This window comes from Canis lupus, chromosome 2 (genome assembly GCF_048164855.1).
Source record: "Canis lupus baileyi chromosome 2, mCanLup2.hap1, whole genome shotgun sequence".
NCBI classification, from domain to species: domain Eukaryota; kingdom Metazoa; phylum Chordata; class Mammalia; order Carnivora; family Canidae; genus Canis; species Canis lupus.
In genome coordinates, this window is record NC_132839.1 from 25,769,578 (window position 1) to 25,785,140 (window position 15,563).

Genomic DNA, 15,563 nt, shown 5'->3' on the forward strand with positions numbered 1-15,563 from the left:
GTTAACTAACTTAAAATTAAATTAAAAAAAACATAAAAAGGAATAAGCTGTCAATTAAAAAATAATAATTGAGCAAGGAATATCATAAAATTTATAGTTAAGTCTAAATAGTGTCTGATGACTTCAAAAAAATAATTGGCAGTTTAAAAGTCTAGATATTCCAAAAGAAGGAGTGGGAATAAGGAAGGAAATGTGGTGAGTGTTTGATGTTGGCATAGACTGTGCTTATAATTCACTCTAGCTGTTCTTCAACAAATATGCTACTAAATAATAGCCTTTATCTCTTATTCTAAAGACCCCATGGAAACATAATAAGTAAAGTGATGAATTTATAGCAATTTTGTTCAGGCCATAAACCAAAACAAACCCAAAAATTTTTACATGCATTTTCTGGCTGCATCAGATCAAAAAGTATTTTTGCATTTTTCCTACTTTATTTAAATTACCCCCATAGAATTTCCTCAGTTTCCCTTATCATTTGGCAAAGACTTTATTTTAAGCATATTAATAATAAGATGCTGTGGCTCTGGTTCAAATATAACTTTTCCCGCTGGCCTGCATTGCTTTGCATTTTAATCTTTACCCACCCACCAATTTAACTTCAAATTATTATTATTATTTTTTTTAATGATAGGCACGCAGTGAGAGAGAGAGAGAGGCAGAGACACAGGCAGAGGGAGAAGCAGGCTCCATGCACTGGGAGCCCGACGTGGGATTCGATCCCGGGTCTCCAGGATCGCGCCCTGGGCCAAAGGCAGGCGCCAAACCGCTGCGCCACCCAGGGATCCCTCAAATTATTTTAAATTGAGACTAAACACCATACAAATTTTAGGTGTTGTAAATATAATTTATGGGGGCCAGCTGGAAAGCCAAAACTTTGATCATATTGTACATGATAATGGAATACTTGATATAAATGGATAGCATAATTTGACACTTCTCATTGATGCTCACAGAATTACCTTCACTTTTTGAAGTTCTGATATTGTCATTTATCATTTCCAGAAAAGAAGAAAAATCTGTTAAAAAGTATTTATCTTCATTGAATGGGGTGTGTTCTGTGATTTCTATTATTAATTGTAAAAACACAGTTTCTGGTCTCCCTATTACATTATTAGTGTCATCAACTAATTATTGATATATTTCTAAAATAATGTCTGAAAACAAGAGGTAAAGTTGTGTTTAAGTTATGTCAAGTTTTAACTGAAATTCGGGCTAGAACTGGCTATCTATTCTGACCTGAAATATATTTAATTTTTCTCCTGGATTTGACAGGAATAGCACTCATTCAGGACAAAGCTATCAGCCATTCTCCAGACAGAGAATAGAGTTCTACATTTCAAGTAATAGCTCAAGACTTCTAGAAAAACCTTTTCTAGTAATTTGTGTCATGTCTCTTCCTTTTCCATCCTAGAAGGCACAAAATGAAATAACTCCTCTGAAAACTTTCTCTTGGTAAAAATCACTGAGCAGCTAGAAACTATAATGAAGTTGTCAGAAATATATTGAGAAATCAAGCAATTTGCTTTCAAATATACAAAAAATATTATTTTTCCATTGGATACTTCTCTCACATATTGTGAAAGATCATTTATTACCAGAAAATCAGAATTGGTGAGGAAGGAGAGGAATGAGCGTACATGCATAGGGAATGGAAACAAGTAATTTGCTTTGATTTGAATGTGAGCCTGTTTTCTAATCTCCTTTGCAAGTAATGGCATATTGACGTTAGTAATAATTAGCTTTTTAATTCTGGAGACATTCAACTTATTGAATTACATACAGTCAATTAATAATCTCAATAGGCTTTCGTTTTTAAATTTCCCTTTGTGTTATTTTAAATATGTTGTTATGCTTAATACTTGAATATTTTTATGTTTCCTTTTCAAGAGACTACTCTTCTGCAAATGCGCATTTGCCTATAATTTATGATGGTGACAATGTGGGAAAGTTCACTGGAATTATGATGTTCCAAAGTATAGTTTTAGAAATCTGTTCTAGGCGACCAAACATTTCGATATTACTACATTTTAATTTACTCATACTACATTAAAATTTAATTGAATAAAAAAATACTAAATTGTGTCAGTTTTTGTCATGAGATTCATCATACGACTGTTAGGAAATGACTTAGAAAAGCAGTTAATCCATTTACCCTCTCTCTTCACATGCAGCTGTTTCTCAATCTTGCAGTTTAATCCAGAGATCAAGGATTGCAGATGTTTCTGGATTTCAGAGAGGATAGGCACTAAAAGGAACAGCAGCACTTCTATGAATATCCAGACATTCTGCAAGTCCTGCCTCTGCTTTCAAGACTGATACTGAAGAGCGAGTCATGGGTAATGGCTGGGGCAGGACAGGGGACCCCAAAGAGATAATCCCTCTTACTCCTCCCACCTCTGCATCGTCCCTCTGTCCACACACGTTTCTGCTGACAACCTGCTGCTTGTGACACTTGGACTTTGAAGACTAAAGCTGAAGGATTCCATTGGGCTTTCCAGAATAGATCCTACTAGCCTTCATGTCCCACGAGAAATTGCCTTTCAGCAACAATATCTCTTGCTGAAGATCGAGATACTGTATTGTACTGGGAAAAGCACTGGATTAAGAGTCAAAAATCCTACGGATTAGTCTCAAAGTTTTTATTGCTAGCTAATCCCTGAGCTACTTTTTAAGTGTAGACTGGTAACAGAAATTTTGAATGCTGCGCATGTCACTTATGGATCCCGGAAGGAGACACTAAAAACTCCCTATCCTCCAGTTTTTAAAATATTAATGAAAGAGACTATAATTAAATTATTTATTTGACGCTATTTGGTCCACTCTTACAGGCCTAATTACCTCATCAATTTCTCTCCTCAGCTTTGCTTGCTGGGCTGCTTTTCGCCGACTCTGACAAGGCAACCTGATCTTATGCCTGGGCCTGGAGAATTCAGCCACAGGGCCAGGGGAACCTCCTGCTTTCATTCATGTCATGTGTTACAAATTAAACTATTGTAAAGTACAGAAGGTGAAATTCATGTTCTATTATAATTAAGAGAAAAAATAAAATCTAATAAAAATATTTTGACGATTACTGTTTGACGATTACTGTGCTAATATTGCATTTCTCTAATGCTGGCCATTAGTACTCCCCCCAAAGTTAGGAAATAGTTTTTGTTACTTATTAGATAAAGAACTTAACTTCAGATCACAAATGTGATATAATGTTAAATCATCATATTTTGACTTCTCTATCTCCCCTTTAAGCCCTCAGATGGCAGTCGCATCCCAGCATATCCCAACCACAGTCTGAGGACTGATGGATATGAAACATCATAGAAGATTTTAAAATCACTTGAGAATATTCTTCTGTGATAGTAAAGAGCAAAAAAAATGAAAAACTGTTTTTGTAAAATAAAAATCAATAAACACAAGTGACAGGTAGAAATTAAGACTACATTTTTTCTAAGTTTGCTTGATAAAAATGTAATGATCAGTAAGACTTCTATTCCTTTCTTTTTTTTTTTTTTTAAGTTTCAGTTTATTTATGATAGTCACACAGAGAGAGAGAGAGAGAGAGAGAGAGAGAGGCAGAGACATAGGCAGAGGGAGAAGCAGGCTCCATGCACCGGGAGCCCGACGTGGGATTCGATCCCGGGTCTCCAGGATCGTGCCCTGGGCCAAAGGCAGGAGCCAAACCGCTGCGCCACCCAGGGATCCCTATTCCTTTCTTTTTTAAAAAAAGTAGAATGCTTTACGAATTTACATTCATCCTTGCACAGGGACCATGCTAATCTTTTCTGTATTGTTCTAATTTTAGTATATGTGCTGCCGAAATGGGTACAGTGGGACCTTTATTTCAACTCAGTGTCGAGCAGAGAACGAGCTATCAGTAAATACATTTTTAATGGATAAAAATGATTGATGTACTTACTGTTCTTAAATATGTGCTCATCAACCTTACAATACACGAGTAAGCAAATTTCCTCCTCTTGATTTTATTTTTGTTCACAAGATGTTATAGGTAAACTGATCTTTTAAGAAAAATGAAATCTGAATCACAAGATAAATAATGGAAAGAGAAGAACTGAGTCCATTTCCAAGCTCCAAGCGAAAGAGCTGTTAGGTTAGGGAAGGGTGAGGTGTTCAAAGGCAGATGTCTTCCTTCTTTTGCCCTTTACTTCCTCTCTTTCCTCCTCTTTCCTGGGTGACTAGCCTAAAAATTGAGGAAATTTCTACGTGCAAAAGATGTCAATCATTTCTGGATCAACATATCTGTAAAACTGCACCCTGAGCAGATCTAAGCTTTGCTAAATTAGTCCACACATCAGCCATTAAATACTGGCCACAAACTTACAGCCAAGTATGAAATGGAGGCTGGTAGAAACAATTTAGGTGAAAGTAAGTCAAGGGCTTTTGCCCTAGTAGACAAACAGAGGAGCGGGGGTAAGAGTGGGGTGTGCGGGGGTGAGTAGATTTGAAGCACCCCTTGTCTAGGATTGTGGAAACAGGGAAGACATTCATGCTTAGGGGGAATTTCTCTTGGCATCTGGCCATGGTTATTTTGGGTCCAATCATGCTAGACTTTTCAATCAGAGTGAGAAACTTCCCTGTAGAATTGAATATCTGTAAAGCAATCACAGCTACTTGTCTGGTGGATATACACTAGAGGAAGACAGGCCAATCTCCTTCAAGAATCTAACAAAGACTTCTGTCACCTTTCTTCCTTCACAGTTTGACTTTGCAGGTTTCTACCTGTCTACACGTATAATAATGCAGAGGCAAATAGCTCAAGTTCTTAAAAAAAAGGAACAAAATAACTTGGGTGCAATGCTAACTTTATTTGAATATTTATTCTCAACCAAATAGCTCCCTTTCTTCCAAGTAAAATAGTTGACAGCAAAGAAAGTCTTCCAGTTCCAACATGCTTACCTGTTCACTTTTGTATTAGAGCCTGAGGTTTGCCCTGACACAATGAACAAACACAGGGTTTCAAAGAATAAGAGATAATATATTCTTGGAAAAGACAGGTAAGAAAATTGCTATTTATATTAAAAGGGCAGGTTGAGGTTATGTATATCTTTTAGGTTTGGGAGAGGCACATCAATCCAATATGCAGAAGAAACATTATTCTCTAGAATTATTAATTTCACAAAGCAAATGAAAAAATCATCATTTCAAAGATTGGAATTTTGGTAATCAAAAGTTCTTTACCTAAGTAATGAGTTTTCCAGAAAGAAAGAAAGAAAGAAAGAAAGAAAGAAAGAAAGAAAGAAAGAAAGAAAGAAAAAGAAAATTAACCTAATAATGACATCCATACTTTTTGGTTCATTTACATGTTTAATGTGAAGAATTACCATTTATTTAACTCTAGTGGGACTCAGGTACTATAGAGACCTTTACATTGCTGATTTTCTCTACTCCGTTTCCTCTTAAAGGATTTATCAGGAGACACTGGCTTGTTAATTAATCACCCTCTTTCTCCTTTATCCTTAGAGTGGGATTGGCAAAGGAAGGTCTGGTACGGACCGCTCTTGAATAATCTGCACAATTTATTACAAAGCAGATTCCTGGGCCTTAGTTTAGATCTCCTGATTCAGACTTTCTGGGTTTGAGATCCAGTATTTTGTATTTTTAATAAATTCACCAGGTGATGCACACTAGAATTTCAGAATTCTTTTATAGTGGGGAAAACTTATCTTCCAGGGAGGGACAGCTTTAACTTAAAAGTGGAGAGTAGGAAGGGAACTCAGAGCTTTCCAGCCAAAGGTACACAGTCATGCTTTGGGTAGAATCGCAAACTTACACATATTGCATATTTCTAATAGTATTTCAAGGGAATTTATCATACTTATAATATACCAGCAGCATTAATTAAACTGGGATAATATTCAGATATATGCTTAATATAGAAGTATATACTTTTCTTTTTTTAAAAAAGATTTTATTTATTCAGTCATAAAAGACAGAGAGAGAGAGAGAGGCAGAGACACAGGCAGAGGGAGAAGCAGGCTCCATGCAGGGATCCGGATTTGGGACTGGATCCCAGGTCTCCAGGATCATGCCCTGGGCCGAAGGCAGGCTCTAAACTGCTGAGCTACCCAGGGATCCCCCCTATACTTTTCTTTATGAGAAGTTTAAAAGTGGCATAATACTTCATTGCATGAGTAGCCACAGGGACCTGCATTCCTGTAAACAGGCACCATGGGAGACTTTTCTGTCCCATTGTGCTATGGAAACACAGAATGAGAAATGACCTAATCCCAAAACCATTAAACACACAGTTAGTGATAAGTGACCGTTAACAGAATGTGATCATAACACTTCAGGAGCTTGATATGGCACCTCTAAACTTTGGTTAATGGCTTAATATGCAATCAAGTGTCTTTCAAAAATGTCTACCAACGCAAGAAACATGAAACAGGTCATACAAAGAGACAAGTATCAGCACTGAGATAGATTACAACCTGCTCCTCTGTGCTCACAGCCAGAGTTATCATTCTCACCCCAGTTCTGTGTTATAATCACTCATCGAGCTTTTATTTTTATAATCACTCACATCACATCTATAAGCCTCACCCAGGAACTTCCCATTTAATTAAACTGTGGTGGAAAACCATGAGAACTGGAAAGGAATATCTTCAGTCCAGGAAAACTGAAGAGAACAGGAAGGGACCCATTATCAGAGTAGAGATTTTAACATCTTCCTGGAAATGCAAGGATGACTGGAGTTTGTTGATGTGGAAGAGAGTAAGTTGAAGCCTGACATATGCTTCATGTCAGGAAGCCCATTAGCTCTGCACAGCCCCGAAGATGTGTGGCCCTTAGAATCACAGGGACAGTGGACAGTAGGAGTTAAACAGGGATCATGGGATGGAAGATTCACTGAAGTACAAAATATAGACTACCTGGCCACTGCCTTCCCTTCCCCCAAACACAGGGCTCCTGGTTGCCAAATTAACATGTGAAAAAAGGAAAAGGATCTTTTCTTGTGGTATTAAATGAGTGATCTAAGAAGCACCAGGACAGCTAGGAAGGGCACTGGAGCAAGTGACTCTGTTCTGTCACTTTACAGTCCCTTAGTGTGAGAGCTGGCTCCCTAACCCCTCACCCTACAGTGCAGCTGGCTAATCAACAAGCCCACCTACCCTCCGAAAGCTCACAGAATGATACTTCTGTAGCCTGTGTTTAAATACACGTGAAAAACAAGGGGCCCCAATCATGAGGAAACTCTATGACAACACAAAAAGAAAACTCAAAGTAAAGAGAGAAAAAAGTGATCCTGAAGAATTTAGAAAAAAATCTTTCTAATTAATATTAGAGAGAATAAAGAAGATTCCGCATCCTTAAAACAAAAACAAGATGCAATGAGAAAAGAAAAATTAGAGAACAAAAAGAGCTCTAGATACTTAAAAAAATATGCTTTATGAAATTAAAAAAGAAAGGGAAGAAATCACAAGAGTTGAAAGAGACTGTTGAGAAGTAAATCTCCTAGAATAAAAATTGGAGAGTTAAATTTTTTTAAAAGTGAGAGAAAAGTTGTAAGACATACATAATAATTCAGAAGTTCAACATTCTATTCATAGAAATTTTAGAAATGGACCAAAGAAGACAGAGGGGGAGGAAATAAAAAGAGAGAGAAAAAGAAAGAGAGAGAGAGATTTCCTAGAATGGAAGACAAAAGTCTTCAGACCAAAAAGACCAGTGTATCCCCAGCACATGAAGTATTAGAGTCCACTCTAATTTTCATGCCATTTCAGAATGCCATGGAGAAAGATTATCCAAGGAAGTTTCCAAGGAGAAGAAACAGGACATCAACAAAATAACAAGTGTAGTTTGGCATTGGACATCCAATTAATTCTGAATGCTAGAAGGTATTAGAACAATGCCTTCAAAGCTTTGAGTGGGAATCATTTATAACTTGGAATCCTAAAAGCAGTCAAAACAACTGTCCAAAGAAGGACACATTTTTAAAACCTTCAAAAATTTAAGTTCCCTGAAAGGTACTTTCTGTCCACAATTTCTTAGGATATTATTTGAGGATACATTATAGCACAATAAGACAGTAAATTAGGGATGAAAATGTGAAATCTAGCAAACAGATGATCCAGTCCAGGACAGAACTGCGCAGTGACCCATTCTAGAGAGAAATTAGAACAACTTCGTGAGGACCATGAAAGGTTTGAGAAAAGGTATCAAATTAAAAAGGAGATTTGAATACTACTCTGGAGATACTAAAAGATTTTAGGAGATAGAAAAGGCAGGTAATGTAAGAAAAAAAAGAAAAGCAAATAGAAAACAAACCAGATAAGAAACTAAGTTGTAATCATAATACACTACACGACACTACAATGGATACTATTTATATTGTGATTAGAATATAAATAATGGTTAATGACTTTTGACTTTAAGAGACAACCTAAAGACATAGTCAATTTTTAAGAAGATAGACTCTAAGATTCTTACTGGCTGCATGAATCCAGAAATTTTCTTAATTTCTATGTTACTCAATTTCATTTCTGTAAGATAGAAATGTTATCTATTTTATCATCTTTTTGTGAGGCTTAAGTTACTTTACACAAAGTACATGTAATAGTGCTTGATACACAGTAAGTCCTCAGTAGGAGTTAAACAACAAACAACATAGAAAAACTACATGAATTTATTGACACAGAACAAAAATAAAATGTTGTGAAATTTGACAATATAAATGTTAAATATAGACAGCCAAATGACTGAATGTAAGGAAGAATAGTGAAGTGGAATCAAGAGATACCGTTTATAATTGCTAGAAACAAAAATAAATAATAAGGACAATTAAGACAAAAAAGCAAAATTTAAAAAAAAAGCAAAACTTAGCAAGACAATTGTGTGAGTTAAATCATAATCCATCATAACAGGAAACCATAATTATATGACTAGAATTAACAAGTCAAAAGCTAGCATGTAAGCTTATAATATATAGAGAGAGGTGGAAACAACAGAAGAACCAAAAGAAATAAAACTGCTTTCTTTAGGAAGGACAGGACGCCTGGGTGACTCAGAGGTTGAGCATCTGCCTTCAGCTCAGAGTGTGATGCTGGGATCCTTGCATGGAGCCTCCTTCTCCCTTTGCCTCTGTCTCTGCCTCTCTCTCTGTGTGTGTCTCTCATGAATAAATAAATAAATTAAATCTCAAAAAAAATTAAAAAAAAGGAAAATCATAGGGAAAGAATACCAATTTCTAGACAAAGTTTGATCTTTTAAAAATAATCTAGTAATTGGCCATAAGAGACAATGTTTATTCTTACTAATGAAGTTAAGCAAAAATCACCGTGCACCTAAATGAACAAGTGACACTTAATGTCACTCATTCATTTACTTCTCCACCCCTTGAAATCATAAAGCACAGTTTGGGGAAGGTGTTCAACCACTGACTTCAAGCTCTTTGGGGCAGCTCTTACTGTCCAATCTGCTCTTCACCTTTCTGTCCTCTCTTTTCTTCCGGGCCTCTCTATGATGATTTCTTCACCATTAGATTTCCTTTCCTGTGTTCCCAAAGGATGAGCACCTTTGTAGTCAGTCCTAGAAACCCAATCTTTATCCTGAATCTCCGCTCAAAAGCCTCTAGAGACGGATTTTGTTGACACCTTCTTTTATCAAGAGAACGTGTAATACATAAATAGCAATGCTTGCTTTGGTGAATTCCATCAATGCTTCTTAATCTGAACCTCATAGAGCATGCATTTTTTTGGCTGTTCAATTTCTTTAATCATCTAAGACCTTAAATTTATACTCTTATTCAGTTGTTTGTCTAAGATAGAGGTATTAATAATGAAAACACTTCTATCTGCCAAAGCTGACAGATATTTTTCTCAGAAACTGAAAGAAAACTGCCCTGGCAGCCTTAGTTAGATGCCTAGGAACCATATTCTTCATACACACATACACACATATTTTAAGAGGTTGACTAAGTGTTGCCTGTGAAAATCCCACCCTTCTAAATAGTGCAGGAAGGTTCCTATGAAATCTCCAGATTTAATGAAAGGTAAGAATATAAAATAATAGGTACTATTATTGTAAGTAATGTCATCAGTGGCTTTTGGCTCTGACCTAACTTTAGAGTAACATTAGGTCTCCTCCCAAAGAGCGAAGACCTTTCTTTTTCTTCTATCACATATGATTTAGCTGATGTTCATGCTTAGAGGATACTCATGACTTCAGTAGAAGACTTTGAAGGAGTATGACCACTAGGTTCAAGGCTGGTAGTTCTTATGCTAGGGATCCAGCTCCTATGGGGTCAGGGGCAGAAAAATTAGGTTGAAGGGAACAGTCACAGGGACTGTCACTAGCACCTTCAGAATGGAAGAGCAAAGAAAGCAATGTGGTTGAAGCTCAGCAGGGGAGGCAGTTCCAGAAAGTGAGGTCAGAGAGGTCAATGAGACAGTGAAGTAGAGGATAGATTTCATAAGGCCTGGGAGGCTTTCAAGGGCCTTTACTTTTTTTTTTTTTAAAAGATTTTATTTATTTATTCATGAGAGACACACAGAGAGAGGCAGAGACACAGGCAGAGGGAGAAGCAGGCCTCCCACAAGGAGCCTGATGCGGGACTTGATCCCAGGACCGCAGGATCATGCTCTGAGCCAAAGCAGACACTCAACCGCTGAGCCACCCAGGCATCCCAAGGGCCTTTACTTTGGGTGAAATGGAAAAATATTGGAAAGTTTAAGCAAAAGAATATCAGGCTTTTACAGTATCACGTTGGTTATTCTTTTGAGCATAGACTATTTTGAGAAAGAATAAAACAGGAAGGTCAAAGTAAGGCTACTGCAATTAACCAGGCTGTAGATTATGCTTGGTTGAGTCAGGAAGGTGGTAATGAAGGAAATGAGACTTGATTGGGTTCTAAATGTATTTTCAAGATAAAACTAATAAGATATGCTGATCATTTGAATGTTGGGATATAAGAGAAAGGAGTCAAGAGTGATTCCAAGATCATGGCTTGAGCACCTGGAAAGATGCAGTTGCCATTTACTGAGATGCACATGTCTTTAGATAGACCAGATTGGTAAAGGGAGATCAAAAGCTCAATGTCAGAAATATCAAACTTGAGAAATCTGTTACAAATACAAATGGAAAGTTGATATGAGTGACCAAGAAATAAACTTCTAACTTTTTAAAATTTATGGCAAAAATGACTTCACACAAACTAAGTATCCTAAGATAAATTTATAGTTTGATAATCTTGGATCTGTCATATAAAAATGCTATGGAAGATCCATTTTTTTAGTTATTTCTATTGAATAACAATTGTGAACATTCCTAAAAGATTCCCCCCAAAAAGCATTAATAGTGAAGCTTGAAGATAAAAATCTTTTACCCTTGTTCCCAAAATTGACACCAATGAGCCTCAAATGCCTGAGGGCCTTTACTATCAGATCATCCATTGTTATAATAAAGCATGTCATGTCAAATTCAGCAGGCATTTTCACAAAGCATATTTTACACTTGACTTGCCCCTAAGCATTTAGATATTTATTTCTCCCTGAAGCCACCTGTACAGTTAGATTAGATAATTCTTAAGAGTTTGATTTTAGTCAGGTGTGCTGACGAGCACAAACAATAAATCGTTGGGAAATATCCAGATTTCAGCTGCCCTTTGTGCGAGTTGAATAAAAAACAACAACAAAAAAAATAGTAATAATAAGTAAATAAAAGATAATTTAATTTATTCATTGATCTCTTTATTGAAACTTTTGTAGCCAGCTTATGTAATTCAAAGTTGCCCTTATTAATTATCTCTCTAATCTAGGGCAAATCCGTAGTGGAGACAACATAGATGAAGTATTGCCAAATTGCCCTCTGGTGAGAAACGTTCCTCTGTCTATCAAGACAGGCTCTCTTTGCCCGTATGCATTAAAAGATAGATGCTGGAAAAAGGAAAACAAGAGCAGCGTGTAGTGAAACTGGTTCTTTCAATTTTTAGTAGTGTAACAGTCAGAAGAGATTTCTGGGATGTTTTTGAAGTTTTCCTTTATCCAATAGTGGGATGAGCCATGGGCTACACAATGCTTACATAACCTTTAAAGTAAAAAAACTAAACAACAAACAGTAAATCAAATGGCAGTTTTATGAGAGCAGCAGTGTCAGTTTCAGGATGATGCTTCGATTCTACGATTAAAATCAGTTTATTTTCAGCACTCGCTATGTGGAAGATTTGTTTTGCTTTTGGCACATCACACATAATCAAAGGAGTCTGAATGCACTTCTTTTTAAGCCATTTCTAACTTCTTTGTAGATCCAGGATCAACCAATCAACAATCAAGTATGTGAAGGAAAAAGTTCAGCTTTTTGATGTAACTTGGTATAAAAGCTCAACTTTATTGTGTAACTTATCTCATAATACAAAAAAGAATCTCAATTAAGTACGTACAAGTAGGGATGGGGTAACTGGGTGAGGGTATTAAGGAAGGCATACGATGAGATGAGCACTGGGTATTATACTATATGTTGGCAAATTGAATTGAAAAAAAAAAGAAAAAGACAGAAAGAAAAAGAAAAAGAAAGAAAGAAAGAACATACAAGTACATGCTTGAGAGGGGAAAAGTTTAGTTTAGTCCTGGGAATGGATGTGGATCAGCTCACTCACTCAAATATAGGTAAGGGATATCCTTGGAGCCAGACAGCTAAACCACATTTCTCTGATGCTCATGTACTGTTTCCTTTCTGTGAATGCCAAGCATCCTTGCTCCTTCCCTTCTTTGGGACTTCTTCCCTCTCCCCTCTCTTCCTCCCCAATCCTATATGTGGTTCGCATGGAAACCAGCAAGTTCTTATAGCGTGTTACTGTTGATTAGTTCTTTGATTAGTCCAGGGGTGGGGACCTCCCCCGCTAAGCCATTCAAAGCTTTTCCCTAAGTAGTTTTAAACACCAAGGAAAGAAACTCACAGTACCTCTCTGGCACATAGAAACCACAAAAGGGGAAATGGTATCAGCGGTAAATCTGCAATGAGAGAGTGAAGTCAACTCCCTGAGAAGAACGGAGGTGACTCTAGAGTAGGAGAATGGGGGGTGGGGAGAGGGAGAGGAAGGGAGAGAGAGACTGCAAAGTTCAGGTCAAGGTTTCCTGTTGACTTAAGGCCCAGATGCATTCATATCTTTTCTGTTTCTTTAATCCTCTGTTTCCAGGAGACAATAAATCACCTTTCCTATTTTGGTTACCTAACTTAGTTCAAGTTGATTTTCTGTTCGTTGCAACCCAAAACACCAAAACCAGATATTCCCAGCTGTCAAAAACAAAACAAAAAACAAAAACAAAAAACAAACAAACAAAACAAAAAAATAACAATTAAAACTACTAAAATTGATGTATCGCTGTGCACAATTTGGATCCAATAATTATAACTCCATGTGAGATTTCTGAAAGGCAAATTGACTTCAGCTCCCAGGAGTCCCTGACATTTAAGTTTAGAAGTCACAAAATCAGGATGAGCTGAGAGCAATCTAAAAAGTTCACAAAAGTTAGCATTCTCCTGTTGAAGAATGTATAGTAACACACCCATTTAGAGGAAGAGAGGTGAACAACTCAGCTTTAGAGTCTTCTTTCAAAGTAAGTTTCTATTTGGCTCATGGAGAGAATAAATGAACTAAAATTGATATTATTCACAGTTTTGAGCCAAACAGCCTTCCTAGGTTGCTTCTTAAATTAAAAAGAGAATAGGATCTCTTCTGGAAGAGGTAAAGGGTGGGCAGATGAACTAGCCCAGTGTGGAAAAGCTTTAGACATTAGAAGTCCAACCCCCTGTCTGACCCAAGCTGTGCTCTTTTTATATGACTTGACTTAGGAATTGGGCAGGGCTGAAATGGAGAGAAATTTTCTCCAATTATAAATCTGAGGAGAGTTCCTTGGGGGAGTTTACAGATTCTTTATCTGTTTTACAAAGGAAAACAAAAACACACTTCCTTAAACCCTTCAAAATTAAGTAAAAGCAAGGATGGAAGTAGGGAAGCAAATTCTATCTACAAACCACCAAACCCATAATTTTACACTCTACAAGCATCTAAATAAACAAAATCATGCAGTGTAAACACTGTTGATAAAAGACTGCCACACAGTGTTTAATAGCCCTACGGGGAAATAAAAAGACAACATAAATACATTGTTGTTGTTTCTTTTTTTTCACAAAGGACACATTCTCTATAGTTTCAGAAAAATTATTATTTTTAAAGAAACTAAGTGATGTTTCTCTAGTTTTCCATTTAAAGTAAGTATCATAAACAAGACCAGGAATTTAGAGATAAAGATGTTTATGAATACAGAGTGTCCATAATTTCCAGTAAAGAACTTAGTGTGAGAAATTTTCTAAAACTTTAAGGTAGGAAATAATCAGCAAATACAGTGTGTACTTACTCAACATCATTCAGAAAGCTGTGTCCAGGAGGAAAAGTTCTCTTTACATTTCTGCATGGTTCTCTTTACATTTCTTCAAGCCCATAAGCATATTTTCATTGTCAGACCATATGGTGACAATTCTGGGTTCAGAAGGATGGTTGCTCAAAAGTAGCATAAGATACTTTCCTGTTAAAGACTAGTATTCTGAAAAAAAAAAAAAAGAGAGACTAGTATTCTCTGGCATTTCTAATACCAGTACTCGCAATAGCAGCTCAGAGGACTTGGACCACCTCACTGACTATCTGCCAACTACGGAGCCTCTCTTCCTGAGTCAGACACACTCTTGGTCTCATTAGTGGTGCCTAGGGTCACAGAGTCATTTAGCCAATTTTCTTAAGGGATTTGTGGCATTGGGGTTGCTTGGAGCAATAGAAGCTCACATTGCATTGTCAATTCCTCCACCAGAGCTACTACGGGAAGCATAGATTATGGGAGATTAAGAGATTATGGGATGTCCCAGGCCTATTTTATTCCTATACAGAGGGACCAAGAAGTTTGTGGGAAAGAACTCATCACCAAAGAAATGAAAATAATGTAGGGAGCCAGTGAACTGATATTGGAAAGGAGAGAGATTCTGTACACAATTTGTCACCAAGACTGTGCCCTGGCCTAGGACCTATAGATTTATGATTGAGTTGTGGAGATTACAATTTCAATAAAAGAACAAGTAAAAGTAAATAAATAAGTAAATAAATAAATAAATAATTAAATAAAACTGTTTTCCCTGAGATCTCTCTGAGGTATGAAGGGTGCAAGGCATCAGGCTCATGGACACCAGGAGTGGCAGTGATGTCAGTGACAGACAGCATCACTGGCGCTGAAAGCAGCCACAGTAGGAAAGTAGACTTTGCTGCAGCTGCTGCTGGATGCCGTGCCCTGGATGTTGAGCATAGTTACACATGGTGACATCCTCTTCTGCTGTCAGGGGACGTTTCAGTCTGGTAGGCAGTGTCAGCAGCAGAAACAGCTGCAGTGGTGTTTCTGGCGGGAGGCACAGCTGCCTCCCTTGGCATGAGCTGCAGCCAGGGTCTTCATTACAAGCATTCAAGACAAAAGAGAGATAGAATTCAGGCCTGCCATGGCAGTCAAGAGGCTTAGTTCTCAAAGCACATAGCAGAAACCCTCTGGGAAATCCAAGCTCTACTGGTG

The 15,563-nt window shown here is 37.2% G+C and overlaps 1 non-coding gene across 1 annotated transcript; it reads right to left on the reverse strand.

Annotated features, from left to right (window-relative positions):
* Window positions 1–3,720: 3,720 nt before the first annotated feature.
* Window positions 3,721–3,826, reverse strand: LOC140624142 (U6 spliceosomal RNA). Its single transcript, XR_012023669.1, has one exon. It is a non-coding gene; the product is annotated as a U6 spliceosomal RNA (small nuclear RNA).
* Between the last annotated feature and the right edge of the window lie 11,737 nt (window positions 3,827–15,563).